Here is an 18,220-nt window from a genome sequence, read left to right on the forward strand (position 1 = left end):
TAAGTTGTCTGAATTCAAAGTCCATGTTTATATTTATCCCGTTAACAAATCACTTCACTAGTACAGACTGAAAAGGGAAGTAGTGGCAAAGAAAAGAAACTGAAAAACTAATCAATCAACCACAGTTCAAATGCTGGCTATTCCACTGCAGAACCCTCTGACTGTATGAAAGTCACTTATGTCTTCTGACTTCAGATTTTTATCTGCAAAATGGCCCAGGAATGTCTGCCTTGTAACATTATGTGCAGATGAAGACCAGACTTGCATATCCAAAATATCTTTCTCACAGCAGGGTAGAGAACTAAACTGGATCAGGAAGCCCACTTTCCATTTCAGGAAGAAACACAAGTCGGCAGAATTTAACACAGTTTCCAACAGGGCTTCCAGAGAAAGGATTTGTCTCAATCCCACCCAGATTGTGTGGCAGCAGAAAGCCATTACTGTCTAATAGCTCCTGGACAGTTTCTGGGAGAAGTTGTGGATCTGATCACAGTCAAGCTCTCTTTCTGACAGACAGATATTGATACTGAGTACAAGTGTCTCTGCTCCAACTTATTATAATGGTTCTGCTCAATGGGGAATCTGAGGGCCTGAACCCAAGGCTAGCACGAATGTACAGAGAGGTACACTTTTCCATTTCTCAACAAAAGTCTAAATCAGGAAGGCCAAGCAGAAGATACAGTGTTACAGTTGGGATGCACTGGCCTAGAACTCATCCTCTAGTGCATAATCCAAGATGCCCAAGGGGACAGCCTCTCCTTTACTCACAGAGGCCCAACCACTGCCCTCAGCAGGAGTTAAACGCTGGCTCACGGAGGTATGAGATCAATGGTTCTCATCCCAGGGCTGTGCCTTTGAATCACCTGGAGAGCTTTACAGGGAGCACTGCCTGAGCCCATTTTTCCTATATTCTGATTTAATTGTCTTGGATGGGACCCAAGAGAAGGTATTGATAAAGTAAATAAACAAAAGCTTTCCAGGTGATTCTAAAATGAAAAAAGAGTTGCAAAGTTCTACATTGGAGGAATTCATGAGTAAAAAAATCATTCAATTAATAACTATTGAGTATCTAGTGTAAGTGAGGCATTGATTTAGATCCTTAACACATAGTTGGCAGCAATAGGTGCAAACAGTATTCATGAAGAGTTGACATGGAAAATACCATTACCATACAATTACAAACTGTGATACTGATCAACAGCTAACATTTGTCATTAATAAGAATAATAGCAATATAATTATTCTGTTAACTATGTCTAGATATATGTGTATACTATAATAAACACATTATGTGATATATATGTGTATACAATATATAGATTAAAATGTGTAATACACAAATACATAGTTGAATATATATAGTCAGAGTCTCTCATATACAAAGAGGTGGATATATACAGGGTTGGTTATATAAATATATTCATATGTAACAGGATTAATATATTTGTGTATATAGGTGGATATAGTAACATACATGCATATGCTGTGATATACAAATGTATGTGTATGTGGTATACAAACATATTAAGGTAAAACTTGAAAGTCATTTATTAAAAACAGATTTTGTTTCATGAGTGGATAGATAAACATAAAATATAGAAAGGTAAGACGAAAACTTATAACTTTTATTTATGTTGGAAATATCAGTATAAAGTACTGATTTATTTTCTTCCTTTTAAGATCAAACGTATGTCCTGTCTGTCCATGGACATGGCTTAGAAGCAATTATAACACTGTCTCAACGAACACTCCTTTTTAATGTGTCTTCCTTTAAAGCTTCTCTGTTGTTTTACAAAGACAGAAAATATATCCAAAAGAGCAAATTGCACTACATGAAAATATCCAAAAGAGTAAATTCTACCACATGGTTTGAAATCTTGGATGCTGTCAGATATAGGTGCAGATATAAAGGAGCCTCTCTCTGGATGGTGAGATTGTGTGCCTAAGAATAACACCCCCCTCCCCATTATAAGCTGAGCCTGGCAACACACAACTAAAAATTATAACACCACTATATTGAGCACTTCCCATGAGCCCTCGCTGTTCCTAGCCCGTAAGGTACACCAATACGATACTTACAACTACCCTTGCGTAGATATCATTGTGATCTCTGATTCATAGGTGATATGGAGAGGAAAGCAATGGCCATGCCAGGCTTTCACGCAAGAGATCTGAATCCCGTGGCCATGCTCTTGGCCACAGCACAACAACACCGTCCTGCCCAGAAAGCCAGAATAACTTCAGTGTTTTAGACAGGGAAAGCTGTGTGTCATTTTTATTAGTTCACTAACTTCCATCCCTCCTATGTGACTGAGGCATAATTGGCAAAGAAACTGTACACATTTACTGTGTTCAAAGTGGTGATTTGATATATGTATGCATTTCAAAATGATTAACACAATCAGGTTAGTTAACACATCACCCACCTCATGTAGTTATCCTTTGAGAACACAAGATCTACTCTTAACAAGAGTGAAGCATACAATTGAGTATTATTAGCTACTGTCACCACACTGTACAATTATTCTCAGAGAATGTACTTATTTTACAAGTGCAAGTTTGTACGTTGGCCAACATCTCCTCATTTTCCTCACACCTCAGTGCCTGTCAACCACTGTTCTACTCCCTGCTTCTCTGAGTTTGTTTTTCAGATTCCTCACAGAAGTGAGATAATGCAGCATTTGTCTTTCTGTGCCTGGATCACTTCACTTAGTACAATGCCCACTAGGCTTATATCTGTGATGTTGGAAGTGGCAGGATTTCTTTTTTTATGGCTGAATAATATTCTACTGTATATATGCCATAATTTTTATCCCTTTATTAATCAAGAAACACCTAGGTCACTTTCATATTTTGGCTGCTGTGACTAACGCTGCAATGAACACTGGATTGCAGACATCTCTTTCAGATACTGATTTTCTTTCCTTCAGTTATATACTAAGTAGTGGTATTGCTGAATTTTAGGTAGTTTCATTTTACTTTTTTAGAAACCTCCAAACTGTTTTTGGTAATAACTATATTAATTTACATTCCCAGCAACAATGTAAAAGTGTTCTGTTTTCTCCACCTCCTCACCAAAACTTATCTCCTTCTTCTCCGTAATATCCATCTTGACGGATGTGAGGTGACATCTCATTGTGCTTTTGATTTCTACTTTCCTGATGATTAGCCGTGTTGAGCATCTTTCTGTGTGCCTGATGGCCATTTGTGTGTCTTCTTTGGAAAAATGTCATTTCAGTCTTTTGCCCGTTTTTACATTGGGTTATTTGGGGGTTTTTGCTACTGAGTTGTATGTGTTCTTTAAATGCTTGGATACTAAACCCTTGTAAGATATTTGGTTTGTGAATATTTTCTTCAATTTTATAGATTGCCTTTTAATTTTTTTTAATCCTTTTTCTTTTTTGTACAGAAGGTTTTTAGTTTGATATAGTCCCACTTGCTCATTTTTGTCTTTGTTGTCTGTGCTTTAGATATCTTAGCTCATTTCAGTTTCTTATGTAAGAGTATCTAAAACTGGGTAATTTATGAAGAAAAGAAATTTGTTTCTTATAGTGATAGAGGCTGAGAAGTCCAAGGTCAAGGGGGCCACATTTAGTCAGTGTCCTCTTCCTTATGGGGACTCTGCAGAGTCACGAGACAGCCCAGGGTATCACATAACAAGGTGGCTGAGTGCTCTAACATGCTAGCTCAGGTCCCTCTTCTTCATCTTACAAAGCCATCAGCCTTACTCCCATGACAACCTATTAATCCATTAAATCATTGATCCATTAATTGGTGAATAGATTAATCTTTTTATGAGGTCCAAATACTCATGAGCTAATCAATCAACTCTTAAGAGCCCCACCTCTCAATACTGCCACATTGGGGTTTAAGTTTCAACATGAGTTTCAAAGGGGACAAACCTTCAAGCTATAGCAGCGTCAGATCCAAAAAAGAATTACTTACTTTAGAAAGCAATGATCAATCACTAAGTGTGCTAGGTATTTCTCCACTCTTCCTTGTTTGATACATTGGGCCGTGTATTGTCGTATTCTGCCTCAACGCTTCAACTGCCAGCATGTTCTTTTCCCTAACAGGTTGGCTAATAGATAAAGTCACAGCAGCCTACTTTCTTTAGCCTCATCTATTCTCTCTTCCAAAAGAGTACAGTGAATCTGCCTCCTTCAGCTCTACTACTCAACACGAAATCCCTGCCCCTTCTCAATATTCAAATGCCAGATTTTTACATACACACTGCCTCCCTCATACACTCACAAATACAAACATGTATTCAGAATTGCATTTAAACTCTCAAAGAGTAGGTACTGGGACATATATGCACTATTTTAATCCTCAGGGAATAGTTTAAAATAGGTGAGCAATAAATACTTGTCAAAGTATAATCTTCAACAAGTTAAAAACATAGCCCTCATACTAATATAAACTCACAGTTCCCATACAAATATAAACTCATAGCTCTCATACAAATATAAAGTCAGTACATTGTGTGTGTGTGTGTGTGTGTGTGTGTGTGTGTGTGTGTGTGTCTAACTCATTAAGGCTGGAACCAGTAACATGGTAAAGCTAATTCAAAGAATATTTTTGGGAACTGTGTATTCAGAGACACTTGGTGAGGGTGGGGGAAGGTGGAAGAAAATAATATTGGAGTAAAATTGCTACGTAGATACAAAACTAGTTAATGTATGTATTAGTCAAGATTCTCTAGAGGAAAAGAACCAATGGGAGACATATATGTATATAAAAATATTTATTATGAAAATGGGCTTGCATGATTATTATGGAGGCCCAGAAGTCTTATGACATGCTGTTTGTAAGTGGGAGAAGAGGGAATCTGGTGATGCAATTCAGTCTGAGTCCAAAGATCTGAGAAATGGGGTGGTGTGACCCTCACTCCGAGGCCCAAGGCCTGAGAAATTAGGGACCACTGAAATCAGTCCCAGAGCTTAAGGACCCGAGAACCTGGATGTCCAGGAGCAAAAGAAGATGAATATTCCAGCCCCAGGAAAGAGAAAGATAATTCACCTTTCCTCTGCCTTTTTGTTCTCTCTGATCCCTCAACGGATTGGATGGTGCCTGCTCACATTGTTGAAGGTGAATCTTTCCACTGATTCAAATGTCAGTGTTGTGCACAAACACCTTCACAGATATATCCAAATATAACACTGTATCAGCTGTCTGGATATTCCTTAACCTAGTCAACTTGACACCTAATACTAACCATCGCAATGTCTTACAGGGTTATAAAACTTGGGGATTATATCTTCTTTATTGGACACACATTTATGAGTTAGCTTGTGACAACTTCACGGTATCTAAGCTCTAACCAACCAGGAACTAGCCAACAAAATGGCAGGTTCATTTTTCTAGAGAATTAAATAATCATTAAATGGATTTGTTTAAAATTGCTCCAGGACGATGTTGAAAGGTCATACTATATTTTCTTATGATTTCCAAGTTTTAGATAGTTTTTTCTTAACATTCATTTATTCACTGGTTCATTTATCACAGTGATTAGTGAATTTCTTCTGCCCAACACTGTTCAGCCTTCCAACACTCTTGTCAAGGAACATCCTGGTGTCCGACTGGGTATCCCACTCAAGATGAAATTTAAATTATAAAACCCATGACTTTCACAGTATAAAATCCCCCTCAAAAAGACAGCGTATACTCAATAATATCCTCGTACCTCATCACTGCTGAATTATTTCACACTGATGAACTCCCCTGCAAGGTTTTGGGCACCACTGAAAATTGCTGAGTCCCTTGATAATTATATGAAACTTTGGCAAACATTAAACATAAATGACTAGGGAAACTTTACTCTCACGTGTGCTCAGATCTGAGGTAGACACATGTCTGCCCTATACTCTGTAAGGAAGTGTGCACAGCTGATCAGTTTCCCATGGCAGGAGAAGAGATCAACTCAAACATTGAAAGAAAGACTAAAGAAAAAATGTGCTGGGTAAATGTTATCCGATGAACTCCCTCAATCCTAAGTAAACCAAGTTTAATGAGTTCCATCAATGAAAAACTAATTTTTCTGAGAGAAAGCACACCTTTGGAAACAGCCGTTGGCCTGTAGGTATTGCTGTGCCAGTAAAGGTCTGGGCAATTCAACACTGGAGGAGGGGATTAATAGTTAAAACCCAACCGTAATAGTCTCCATTCTGCGATTTCATCGATAGAAGGGATTTGCCAAATAGAATTTTTGTTCTCTCACTTCTACACACGCTACAGCCTTCATCTCATCACACACAAAACAAATGAAAAGCAAGAAAGGGAACTAATAACTTTTAGAAAAAAAACCACCACAAAATACATTAAGCTGGAGGTCAGATCACCATTAACTTAGGTTGCCAAGTCAATCTATATAATTGTGGCTTAGGACGGATCAGTCTTTGTCAAATGTGATTTGTTTTGTGGCAGGAAAGCTTTTGATCTGGGCATTAGAGTCAGCTGGGCTTCGGAGAAGCACTTACTGTCAGCAGGAAGTACAAGGACTGGTGGTATAGCACGAAGCCACGGAGTTGTGGGTTAGGCCTTCTTGAAAATGAGGGGAAGGATTTAAGTTACTTTAGATGATTAAAAGGAAAATAGAAATAGACGTCTTTGGCCCCATGAGAGGAGAGGTTTGTATTTTTCTATCTCATGGTGGTTGTTTTCCAAATAGAGTTTGCAAACAATTATGTTTATCATTTGTTCCTTGAAATTTTAATCCATCTTCCTCATTCAATATATTTTTTGAGATGCTTGCCTGTGTAAGTTGAGATTGTGTGTTTCTAGCATAACAATTTTGTTGCCATGGAGAATATGATTTCTTCTGTCAAGACATTTTCAGCTTCCTGGGCTCATGGATGGATAAAAAGATTTTAAATCCTTACCTCTCCCTTTGGAACAGATTCCATGCACACTTACCACCCCCCACACCACCCCCTTGGGCAGCACTGGTTACAAAATGCTAAGGACCCTAAAGGTCTTCTGAAGTTGGTTTTCATCGTGATGTTATCAGGCCATCCATGAGGAGATGAGGGTTGGAAGCAAGCAGAAATCAGGGTTCATTAGTACAATTAGCATATCAGCTGTCTAGGGACTTGTTCCAGATTTCAAGGTGAAAATCCTGGGAATAGAATTTCACAAGCAACACTACAACGTCCGCTCTCTGGAGACAGCACTAGTCTTCTATCCGGATTTGTTAAGCCCCACAGCATATAGATCTAATCTAATCTGTTTTACTATATATATATATAGTGTGTGTGTATGTGTGTGTGTCTGTCTGTCTGTCTGTGTGTGTGTATATTTATATTTATCTGAGACAGCGTCTTGCTCTGTCACCCAGGTGGGGTGAAATGGCATGATCTAGGCTCACTGCAACCTCCACCTCCTGGGTTCAATCAATTCTCCTGTCTCAGACTCCTGAATAGCTGGGACTACAGGGGCATGCCACCACGCCTGGCTAATTTTTAAATTTTTAGTAGAGACAACGTTTCACCGTATTGGTCCGGCTGGTCTAGAACTCTTGACCTTAGGTGAACCACCAGCTCTGGCCTCCCAAAGTGCTGGGATTACAAATAAGAGCCACTGTGCCCGGCCTCTAATCTGTTTTAAAAGACAGTAAGCTATGCAGAAATTCATCACTGGATACCCCCTCTCCCTGTGAAACACCCTTTTCTCTTTTCAGCACCTTTCCTGTCCTGTGTGCTGTTCCAGCTGCCCCAGGCATGGTAGGCATCCAGGTCTATGCTTTCCTCTGGTGCATCACACTCTCACTCCCCACTTGAATTGTGTATGGTGGGTAGAACCTGGGACATCCACCAGAAGCTTGTTACAAATGCAGAATCTTGACTTCCACCCAGAACTCCCGGATCAGAACCCATTCTTTTACAGCTCAAGCATCTGCAAATTGAAATTTGAGATGTAGTAATCTAGAGTATCACTAAACCTTTGTTCTTTCAGTTCTCACCTCTATGATTTATTTCTGCATCTTAGGGGTAAGAGAGAGTAGAAAGAAATCAAAATTGGCTGAGTTATTATAAAGAAGGAACTGGGTCAAAAGCTTTGGTTCTTCATTCCTGTCATCACTTTAGTACTCTGGTATTCTTCTCATTTTTTAAGATGGGGAAACAGAGTCAGAGAGGTTAAGTCAGTGGCCCAAAACTACACAGCTAATTTTGGTCATGCTTGAATTTGAATCTAGGTTTGTCTACACCCATTAATTCATGTTGATGTGAGATCTTAGTACGAATAAAGGTGCTCTTGACATAATTAGCTTTCAGGTAATTTTGGCATTCCCTTAGGGTTCTCAGCATTTTAACTACATAGAATAGATTTTTTTTTTAGACATAAAGGAAGAAAGAGAAATCTGTATATCTTGCCTCTTGCCCCTAAAATCAAACTGTGGCCTAATATGCCTGAGGGAAAAACTAACCTTGACCTGGATAGTTAAACAGTGCCCCAGACCTCTTCTTTTACTAGGACAGCTATAGATCATTGAAAGATACAGAACAGAAACCTTCTGCTATTTAATAGGAGCCTTGGGACCCTGTCTCAGATGGAGACAAATCCAATGTGATAGCCTTCTATTCAGCTGGCTAATTGCAGAACCAAATGACAAGGAGGAGAAGAAAAGGGATTGTAGAAAACTTTTTACTTGCTGATACTTGAAAGATTTAAACATCACCATTTGGCACAAAAAGAGTGCCAAGAAAGAAGAGAAATCTGTGTACTTCATCCTTCATTTACTATTATTATTATTATTTTCTGATTGCGAGTCACTTCCTTTGAAGGGCCAGGTTAAGATGACTTCTAAGTAGCACTCCATGAAATGCAGTGAACTCCCACTTCGGTGTTTCTTAACACTTCTCAAAGAGACAACAGCTTCTTTAATTCATTAGTTCATTGAATTTAACTTAAAACATTGGAACAAAAATATAATAATAGAGTTAAGAGCATGGTTATTAGTGACTTATATTTGCCCAGTAATTGGCAGTTTACAATGGCAATTTACAATGTTTTCAGTGTGTGTCACATTTAGGAGGAAATAAGATGCGTTCAAACAGAATATTGTATGGTACGTGTTTTTCCTTTGTCTAACCAGGAATAGTTAGAAGGAGTTTCCTGGATATGTTTACCTCTCTAGAAGTCTTTCACTTAAACATCATGGAAATGTCCTTAAAAAGATGAGTTCAGGCTTACTGGACTCTCCATGTGAAGTGAAAATGGTAACATAACAAATACCAATGAACCAGAAAATTGGAGTTGATATAATCTTTTAGTTCATCTTTCTCCAGATTTGCAACTTGCAGAATCATTTTACGGTGATCTCCTCCTCATTTCTCCTGAGTATCTCACTCTGCTTATTTCAGTCATATTCATTGATGCAATTGGTTGATCATGTCTAGACTTTAATTTTCTCTCTTTTGTTCTTTTTTTTTTTTTTTTTTTTTTGATACGGAGTCTCCCTCTGTCACGAGGCTGGAGTGCAGTGGCTCGATCTGAGCTCACTGCAACCTGTGCCTCCTGGGTTCAAGTGATTCTCCTACCTCAGCCTCCTGAGTAGCTGGGACTACAGGTGCATGCCACAACGATCAGCTTATCTATGTATTTTTAGTAGAGATAAGGTTTCACCATGTTAGCCACATGGCCTCTATCTGTTGACCTTGTGATCCGCCCACATTAGCCTCCCAAAGGGCTGGGATTATAGGAGTGAGTCATGGAGCTCGGCCTGGACTAATTCTCTAACCAACAAATATGTTTCGTTAAAAATTCTGATTTTATCAAAGAATGTTTATCATTTGTTTTGCTAAGGACTGGCTTCTAGTGAATCTTTTCTACAAAGATATCCACAGCATTCAGAAAGCATTCTGGGGTATCTTTATTAGTGTACTTCTGTGTGTAAATAACAGAAAATCCAATTCACACTGGTTGAAAAATATTCAGTTATTCAGATTAGTCACATAAAGATTCAAAGGCATTCATATTTCTATTTCTGGAACAGGGTGGTTATAAGGATCTGTACCCTGTAATAGATTATTAAGCTAAATATTAATTTTGTGAGACTTTCTGTATGTGTGTTTTTTTTATGTTACAATAGGATTAAAGCTAAAAATTAATTATTAAAACAAAAGAAAAAAATCTCAAAAAGGGCAGTCTCCAGGACTCGCAGATTTAATTCAACAGTGCCATCCTCAGTGGCAGCATACGCTTCCCCAATATCTCAGCCAGACTCACAACATTCTGGGAATCAATGAGACCACGACCTCCTGTGGCTTGTTTTTTAAGCTATCAGAGTGTGAGCCCTGGAACAGTAGCATAATGAACATCTCTTAGGAACTTGATAGAAATGTAGATTATCTAGACTCACACCAACCTACTAAATTAGAAACTCTGGCAGTAGAAATCTATGTTTTCCCAAGTTTCTTAAGTTAGTCTGAGGCTCACAAAAGTTTGGGAACCACTTCTTACAGCACTGAAACTCTTCAAGGACCCAAGACCCAGGATCACCCTTTCCTATTTCATCAGCAGCTATAATTTGGTCATCTGTCCAGTCCTGAAACAATCATAGTTAAAGAGAATGGATTTACCATCACTGAATTTAGATTAATCATCCGATATGAAGTAAGAGAATAATCAACCATGTCTGTAAATACTTATTCTATCCCTTTCTCTCTCTCCTTCTCTCTCTTCTCTCTCCTTTCTTTCTTTTTTCTTTTTCTCCTTCTCTTTCAGAGTAATACAATTCAACTCACTCATATTTAATCATTTTGTGTCCATAGTTGTGATGCCTGTGAGTGGACATTTTTTTTATCTTATCCTTTGTATGGTGACACTGACCATACCTTTTGTATAGAAGTAGAGAAATTACTTGTCTAAAGTCAGTCACAAGGTAGAAAGTGACCTTTTAAACTCAAAACACCAGAATTCAACCAGATGCTCTCTTTCAAAAGAAAATTCCTCCAAGAATTTAAGTTAAATGTCATATGCTCAACTGTGCATAGTATGTTGCTCATGACAAAAATAGCAATAATAGTATAATAAGTGGTAATGTCAGCAATACGAGATCTGCAGTTTCCAATGACTTTCAATTCCAGTTCTCCCTTTTTCCTCTGATTATCTTGGGAAGGTAACTTTTCTCTACATGCCTAAAAACAGCAACACTGTTTTACCTTGCTGCTAAATTTTTTACACTGTTTTACTCATATCTAGAATTATATATATATATATATATATATATATATATATATATATGAAATCAGGAACACATAATCCACTGGAATCCACTAACAATCTCTTAGGCCTGAGCAGCAGATGGGTAGAGTTAGAGTGTATTGATTTGCCAAGTTAACATGGAACTGAACTTCTACTCATTTTATAAATTTTACAGCAGCAGTAGCCAATAGAAAATTCTTCTAGGATGGAAATGTGTAAAACTGTGCTATGCAAAGTAACCACTAGCAACACATGGCTACTGAGCATTTAAATGTGGCTACTGTGACTAAGGCAATATTTTTTTTTAATTAAATTTAAATCTAAGTATCACTGCCATATTGAACGATTAGTTTTAAAACCATTAAGTTTTATATACATGACCCTCCCATCTAAGTTTTTTAAAACGCCTGGGTGTTTTTATGCGCATGTGAATCAGCCCTTGGTCTGTATGGTCATGAATCTGGAATATCCATATTGGGACTGAACTCCAAATCTTCCCAGCCCAGACTGACCTCTGGCCGAGCCCTCTCACTTCTTTTATAACTTCAGAACTATGAAACAGGCAGACAGACCTCCTTTCTGACTCCACCAGGAAATGGATTGTTCCATTTTTCCAAAGGGAAGATATTTATTGGAGGATATCAGCAAAACTGTCTGAGTTATGAGCATCTTTCAAAACAAGAACACAGCTTTCTCACTACAGACACTGGCAGAGACACCAGCATGAAGCCAGGTGCACACACTGTCTCAGAGGCTGTTGGTACCTATATCCCCCAGACTTTACCATTTCAGCCAAAAGCCAGCATCTTGGAAGCTGAAAGAGAGGGGACTTCTTGTTGAAGTGATTATTGGGGCAATGCTCTCTGGAGATAGGGCATGAGGGAAGTAGGATAAGGCAGAGGGGAAAGCTAGCAAGGGTCTAGTCTCCGCTGAATTCACAGTTCCTTCAGATGCCACAAAGAAGTTCTAAACCTCAGACTATGCTAAAAATTCTGTCATGCCTTGAAACACTGGGACCGATCTTTTGAACTTTCTATCAGTCTGATACTGGCTGAGTTGGAGACAGGGGAAGTGACAGCTCCTAGGCAAGAAGCCTTCTCTTTGGCCAAGGACAAATCTCTGGAAAAGGGGATAGGTGTAGTTGTGGTCCAGCACTCACAGCTAGGGGATGAGTTCACCTGCTAGAGAGGATCTGGATAGAGACGTAAAAACATCCTCAACAGGACCCTTTTCAATCCTAATAACACATCTTCTCCTCTCAGTGTTTCTCTCTGTGCTTTAGATGCCATCCTGCTCTCCAGAAGCACTCAATTGATACTTGACCATGTTGGCACAGAAAAACCCCAACTCCCTCCCACTCAAATGAGAAAACCCTAAGATGCTTCTTATCCCAATGGGATGAAGCTCACTTACAGGCACGGTAGCCTGATGATGCCCCATCAGTTGGCTTTCCTTTGTGCTCTCATATTCCTAAGATCACTTCCCAAATGAACTACTTGCATTCAAATCCTTGTTTCATAACTGTCTTCTGGGAAACCCAAACTAAGTCATACACAGAACCACTCTCCCTAGACATTAATCTTTAGGCATCCATCAACTATGATAACCACGTGTGATTCTTATTCAAACTCACCCCTCTGCTACATGAACCTCATCTTAAAACCTCCTTCGTTGTTTTCTGCAGACTGGTCTCAATCAGGGTCACTCCAGGTTTTTTTTTTTTTTTACAGGTTTTTATCTTTTCTGCATTCCACATGGTGTTTTGGCAAGTTTCAACTTTATTTATTTTGTGATGAAGTCTCACTCTGTTTGCCCGGCTGAAATCTCTGCTTCCCAGGTTGAAGCGATTCTCCTGCCTCAGCCTCCTGAGTAGCTAGGATTACAGGCATGCTCCACCAGGTCTTCCTAATTTTTGCATTTTTAGTAGAGATGGGATTTCACCATCTTGGCCACGCTGGTTTTGAACTCCTGACTTCAGGTGATCTGCCAACATTGGCCTCCCAAAGTACTGGGATTGCAGACGTGAGTTCCCACTTTATTTTTACCTGGTTAATTGCTTAGTCCCTAAATTAATGTGGAAATGGAAGTTCAGGAGGCCTGGCCTGGACCAGGCTGCAACAGCTAGGCCCTCCTGAACCTGCCCAGGGCAGAAAGATTGTGCCACAATTCTTGCCAACAGCTTCCCTCTTCAAAGATCCTTGCCTAGCCACAAGTCTTATTACACATGGGAGATCCTGTTTTACAGGGAGGAGCAGGAAGCCCTTCTGAGCCCTACAAGCATGTCTGTGAATGCTGTTATTGCTGTTACACATACTGCATAATGTTCAATATTTATGGCAGAGCCTCTTTCTGTTATTCATTATCATTAGCAGATAGCTGTGTCCCTAAAAAAATCTAGAACTTTTGCTTACAGAGGCTCCAACTGTTTAATAATGAAAGATGCGGCTAGTGATTCAAGCTAGCCTCACAGTAAATTGTGGGAATATGACTTTAGTTTTATAGGACATTCTGGAAGACAGAAGTACCTGCCTGGGAAACTTATTTCCTATAGAGTTTATTTTAGGCTTTAAAGAAAATGTCCAGACTGTGTGTTTAAAACAAATTAGGTGTGGCCGGGTACAGTGATTCACTCCTGTAATCCCAGCACTTTGAAAGGCTGAGGCAGGTGGATCACCTGAGGTCAGTAGTTCGAGACCAGCTTAGCCAACATGGTGAAACCCTGTCTCTATTTAAAATATAAAAATTAGCTGGGCGTGGTGGCGGGTGCCCACAATCCTGGCTACTCAGGAGGCTGAGGCAGATGAATCCCTTAAACCCAGGAGGTGGAGGTTGCAGTGAGTCAAAATCGCATCACTGAACTCCAGGCCAGGCCACAAGAGCAAGACTCCATGTTAAAAAACAACAACAAAAGATTAGGTGTGAAAATGCGATGTGTTTGTATGGCACTTTTAGCTCCAATTGATCCTGGACTAAATGTATTCTCTTTTTTTGAAAGACAGTTGTGAACTATCCTTTTGCAGAGACCTGTATATAATCTGTTATGTGCCAATTTCCAATGTATGACATCAATCAATTATTATTCCCCTTTTGGAGTTAGAAGTGGATATAAGTGTAGAAAGTGAGGAATCTCTGCATTTTCTGCTGGTTATTCTGCTTCAGGCTTACAGCCTACCCCAGTGTGTGCAGTCTCGACCTCAGCATTAGCAATGTGCCCTGGTATACAGAACTGAGCACGGAGTGACCGAGAGGCAGGAGATCTGTTTTTTTCTTTCTTAAAACGTTGCTTAGAATTCTCCATACAAGACTATTCTTGCTTGCTTAAGGTGTTGGTTACTATTGAAATTAAAACTGGGTTGGATTGCAGTCTTTAGCCATACACTTGGGTTAGCTGCTTGGCCCATTGAGGGTTTGAAAAAATGAAAAACAATAAATAAATACTATTGCTAATTTCCATGAGAATCAACTGATATACTGGAAACAATGTCAAGGTGAATTATGTTTCTAGTGAGAATTGCTCTTGTGAAGAAGCAGGAGGACAAGGACTGGAGGGATTTGTTGGTGCACTTGAGGGTCACTTGTAGCCCACGGAAGACCTTGGGTGCTGGATCCAGGTTTCCTGGGTCTAGAGCTCCTGCATTACTCTTTCCTAGTTTATGGTCTTGGGAATGCTGCCAGCTAGTCTGTTTGCATGATGGAGCTCATTTGAGAACCTCTCATCTAGTCTCACATGAGGAGGAAAACTGGGTCTTGAACAAGATCTCCTGAATTTTGGTCCAGCATCTGTTTGTTCCATCTTTTTCTCCAAAGTCAAGTAATACAGTCTGTGGAGTATGAGGGTTGGTGTATGCTAGAAATAGCTAAGACATCACCTCCAAATTATTTTGGATCCTGTGTTTGTCAAACACTTCAACAATTCCAGATGCTCTCTAATGTGAGATTATTTTTTCTTTAAATGCAAGTTTTCCCTTTAAATGTAAACTTCCGTTAAATACCCTTTAAATTTAAACAGCAGAGTTTATAGGATCTTTTTGTAGTTAATAGCCTTTGATACATCAGCCAAAATTACAGACAGCACTGCCTTAGTTAACGCCTTCAACTTGCCAAATGCACTTATTTGTGTATACGTTGTACCCCCAATTTACAGAATAATTCCGAAACAGAAAGCTAGGGTGAGTGCTATATGTCTTTACAGCAACTACAAATAGTTTCTTCAGGCTACTCTCATCATTTGTGAAAACACATTTATTGTTGGTGGAAAGAACAAAATGTTTGCCATAGCAACCATTGCAACCCTGGGTGTCTTCCCTATTAGCTGTAATGCGGGGAGCATCTTCAACAGCAGGAAAGAGTCCTCAGCAATTATCACCCAGATAGCATCCCTCCATTTTAAGAGCTTTGGCTGAAGCTCTTGGACTCAGAAAAATTTTAACGTGATGTGTTAATGAATGCTAGCAACAACTATTCCATTTTGGTTAATTTGGGGGAGATTCATAAGCTAAGTTTTTTTACTGTGGGCAAAAGGGGGATGTGATTTTCTTTAGACAAATTTGCAGAAATCATTTCAATGCTAAATTATTCTCTATTTATTTTGTTTTGGTTTGTTTTGGTTTGGCTTAGTTTCGATGAGTCTTTTGTTATTCTGTAATTTGCAAAACATTTTAGTTCCTTGCTTTCATTCATCATGTAAGTTCTTATCATATGCTAATTATAGTAGATGAAGAAAAGACTTTAAAGCATGATGAGGAGGTCTAGTTGTATTGAGGGTAAAAGGTAAATAGTTGAGGTCTAAAATTTTTCATTTTAAAATTAGTGATGGTCACAGAAACATCAAAAGTTCTATATTACACCATCAGCTCCCAAATTGCTGTACACATTCTTTATGCAATAAATCACATATGAGCAATAAGATTCTCAGCTTATAATAGAACATGTTGATAACGTAAGTTATGTCATATGTAAAAATCAGAAAAGTATAAAATCACTATACATTAACCACTGAGACAAAATTACCATGTAAATTAATTTTCTAACATGTTTTAATATTTTTGAGAGAATATCATTTCAACAACTTCTTTATTTTTATTTTTTTACCTAGAAAGAATGCAGCCTCATGAACTGGGCAGCAGAAGACATTCACTAGAAATTGAAAAATAGGTTTAGAATAATTTTGGATTTTTGGAAATGTAAAATCTTCCTCTCTATAAGCCTCTCTGTCAGTTTTGAGAAGCTAGAGAAAGGCAGAGGGCATTCGGAATTGTGAACATGTTGAGGAAGACAGAGTTGAATGATAAATGGTACTCCTGGATCTGGCACCTCAGAATCTCTGCTCAGATACCCACTTCCAGTGATTTTCCTCCTTACTAATTTTCTAAAGTTTAATAAACTTTTTTTCTGTTGAGGAATGATTGCAAATAGCTGGATTTACCCTATGTTTTAATCCTGGATGCCAAATTTTCTAAATTGCTGGATTTCAGTTTCCTCAACTTTATGATGGAGATAATGCTATTTACTTAAAAGGATATTGTATATTTATTCAAATAGGCAAAATTGCAGTGTCAGATAGAGTTCAATGATCAATGACTTAAGCACAATAGGTAGTTAGCTCTCATTGATCTATTAGGTGAATGTGTTCAAGTAGGCAATTGCTTTCCTCCATGTGATGATGCAGGGATCCAGGATCTTTCCATGCTGTGATTCTGCCATCATCTAGATCTTGTTGTCAGCTGCATCCATCAGTGGTGGAAGAAGAAAGCAAGTGGAGAAGGGGGATGCTAGCCTGGAAGTAGCACATCTTATTCCCATTCACATTCTTATTGGAGAGAAGTTTATATGTGGCCATAAATATAAAATTATGGAAAGCTGAAAACTGCCATGAAGCCATGCACCCTCTGCAATTCTATTACCACAGAAGGAAGAGAGAATGGGTATTGGTTAATATCTGTTACATCTGCCACTGTATGCATACAAAACTCTTAATAAAACACATTCCACAGTAAATGCTGAGCACATTCTCTTCCCCTTCTTTCCTGCATTTGAGTCTTCTCAGAAAGGGTGAGGAAAAAAAACAAAAAAAAAATTTTCTCAAACAAAAGCTGCTAAGGACTGGCTGTTTACTGAAGAAAATCAACCACAATTTTTAAGATGTACCTTAAAGTCTTCTGTTATACTGTCCTTAAAGATAGAATAGAATTGTATCTATGCCCTCTATCACTCTGCATTGCAGTCCTGCGTTATGAGACACTCTGCATGGGGAGCAGGGGCTCGGGAAAGCTCTCAGTTACCAAGGAGATGTCCAAATGACTCCTTCCAAGGTGGTGAGAAAGTGTACTGAGACATCGCTAAAATGGTTTTCAATGACATAGGTTGAAAGAAAAAGGTTATTGATTAAGTCTCCTAAACTAAAAATTCAATTACCTCTCCCTACCTGACGTCCTGAGTTGCTTCCATGCTATCCCTACCCATGGCATAAGACAGTCTGGAATAGCTCCCACTCGGGCTGCAGAAGATTTGTGAGATCTGAGATCAGTAGAAGTGAATATTGTCTTTTTTATTCCTATGTAAAATGAAAACAGAAAATTTAGGCTACAAGTCTTCCAACTAAGAGAGAACTAATACTGATCTTCTGGAAACTTCAGATGTGACCAATACAAAACTCTAGGGCCAAAAACAGTTTTTGTATGTGTGTCAGAATGTCCCTGCGTGTCAGGTATACTGAACCCCACGAGGATCCAGGAATGTTAGAGACTCTGTCCTGCCTCTGAGATTTGGTGTATGTCATGCCCTCTTCCCTGACTGATCTCCATCCAACATTCCCCATTTTTTTCCTGGGATATGGCCGCACTTACCTCAGGTTTCAGCTCTACTATTGCTGTCTCTAGAAGACCTCTCTGATCAGCTCCTGAGGCATTCTGTGCTCTGTGCACCTGCTGTTTACCTCTTGTGAGGGTTTCTTTCATATCACATTAAATGTTTTTGTCAGTATCTCTATCTCTCTTCAGCACCCAGCATGCTCCTG

At 38.9% G+C, this 18,220-nt stretch overlaps 1 protein-coding gene across 1 annotated transcript in view; it reads left to right on the forward strand.

Moving 5' to 3' along the window:
- CNTNAP5 (contactin associated protein family member 5) overlaps positions 1 to 18,220 on the forward strand; it is an 875,887-nt gene that overhangs the window by 186,399 nt on the left and 671,268 nt on the right. The window lies entirely within an intron of this gene.

This window comes from Callithrix jacchus, chromosome 6 (assembly GCF_049354715.1).
Source record: "Callithrix jacchus isolate 240 chromosome 6, calJac240_pri, whole genome shotgun sequence".
Classification (NCBI taxonomy): Eukaryota; Metazoa; Chordata; class Mammalia; order Primates; family Cebidae; genus Callithrix; species Callithrix jacchus.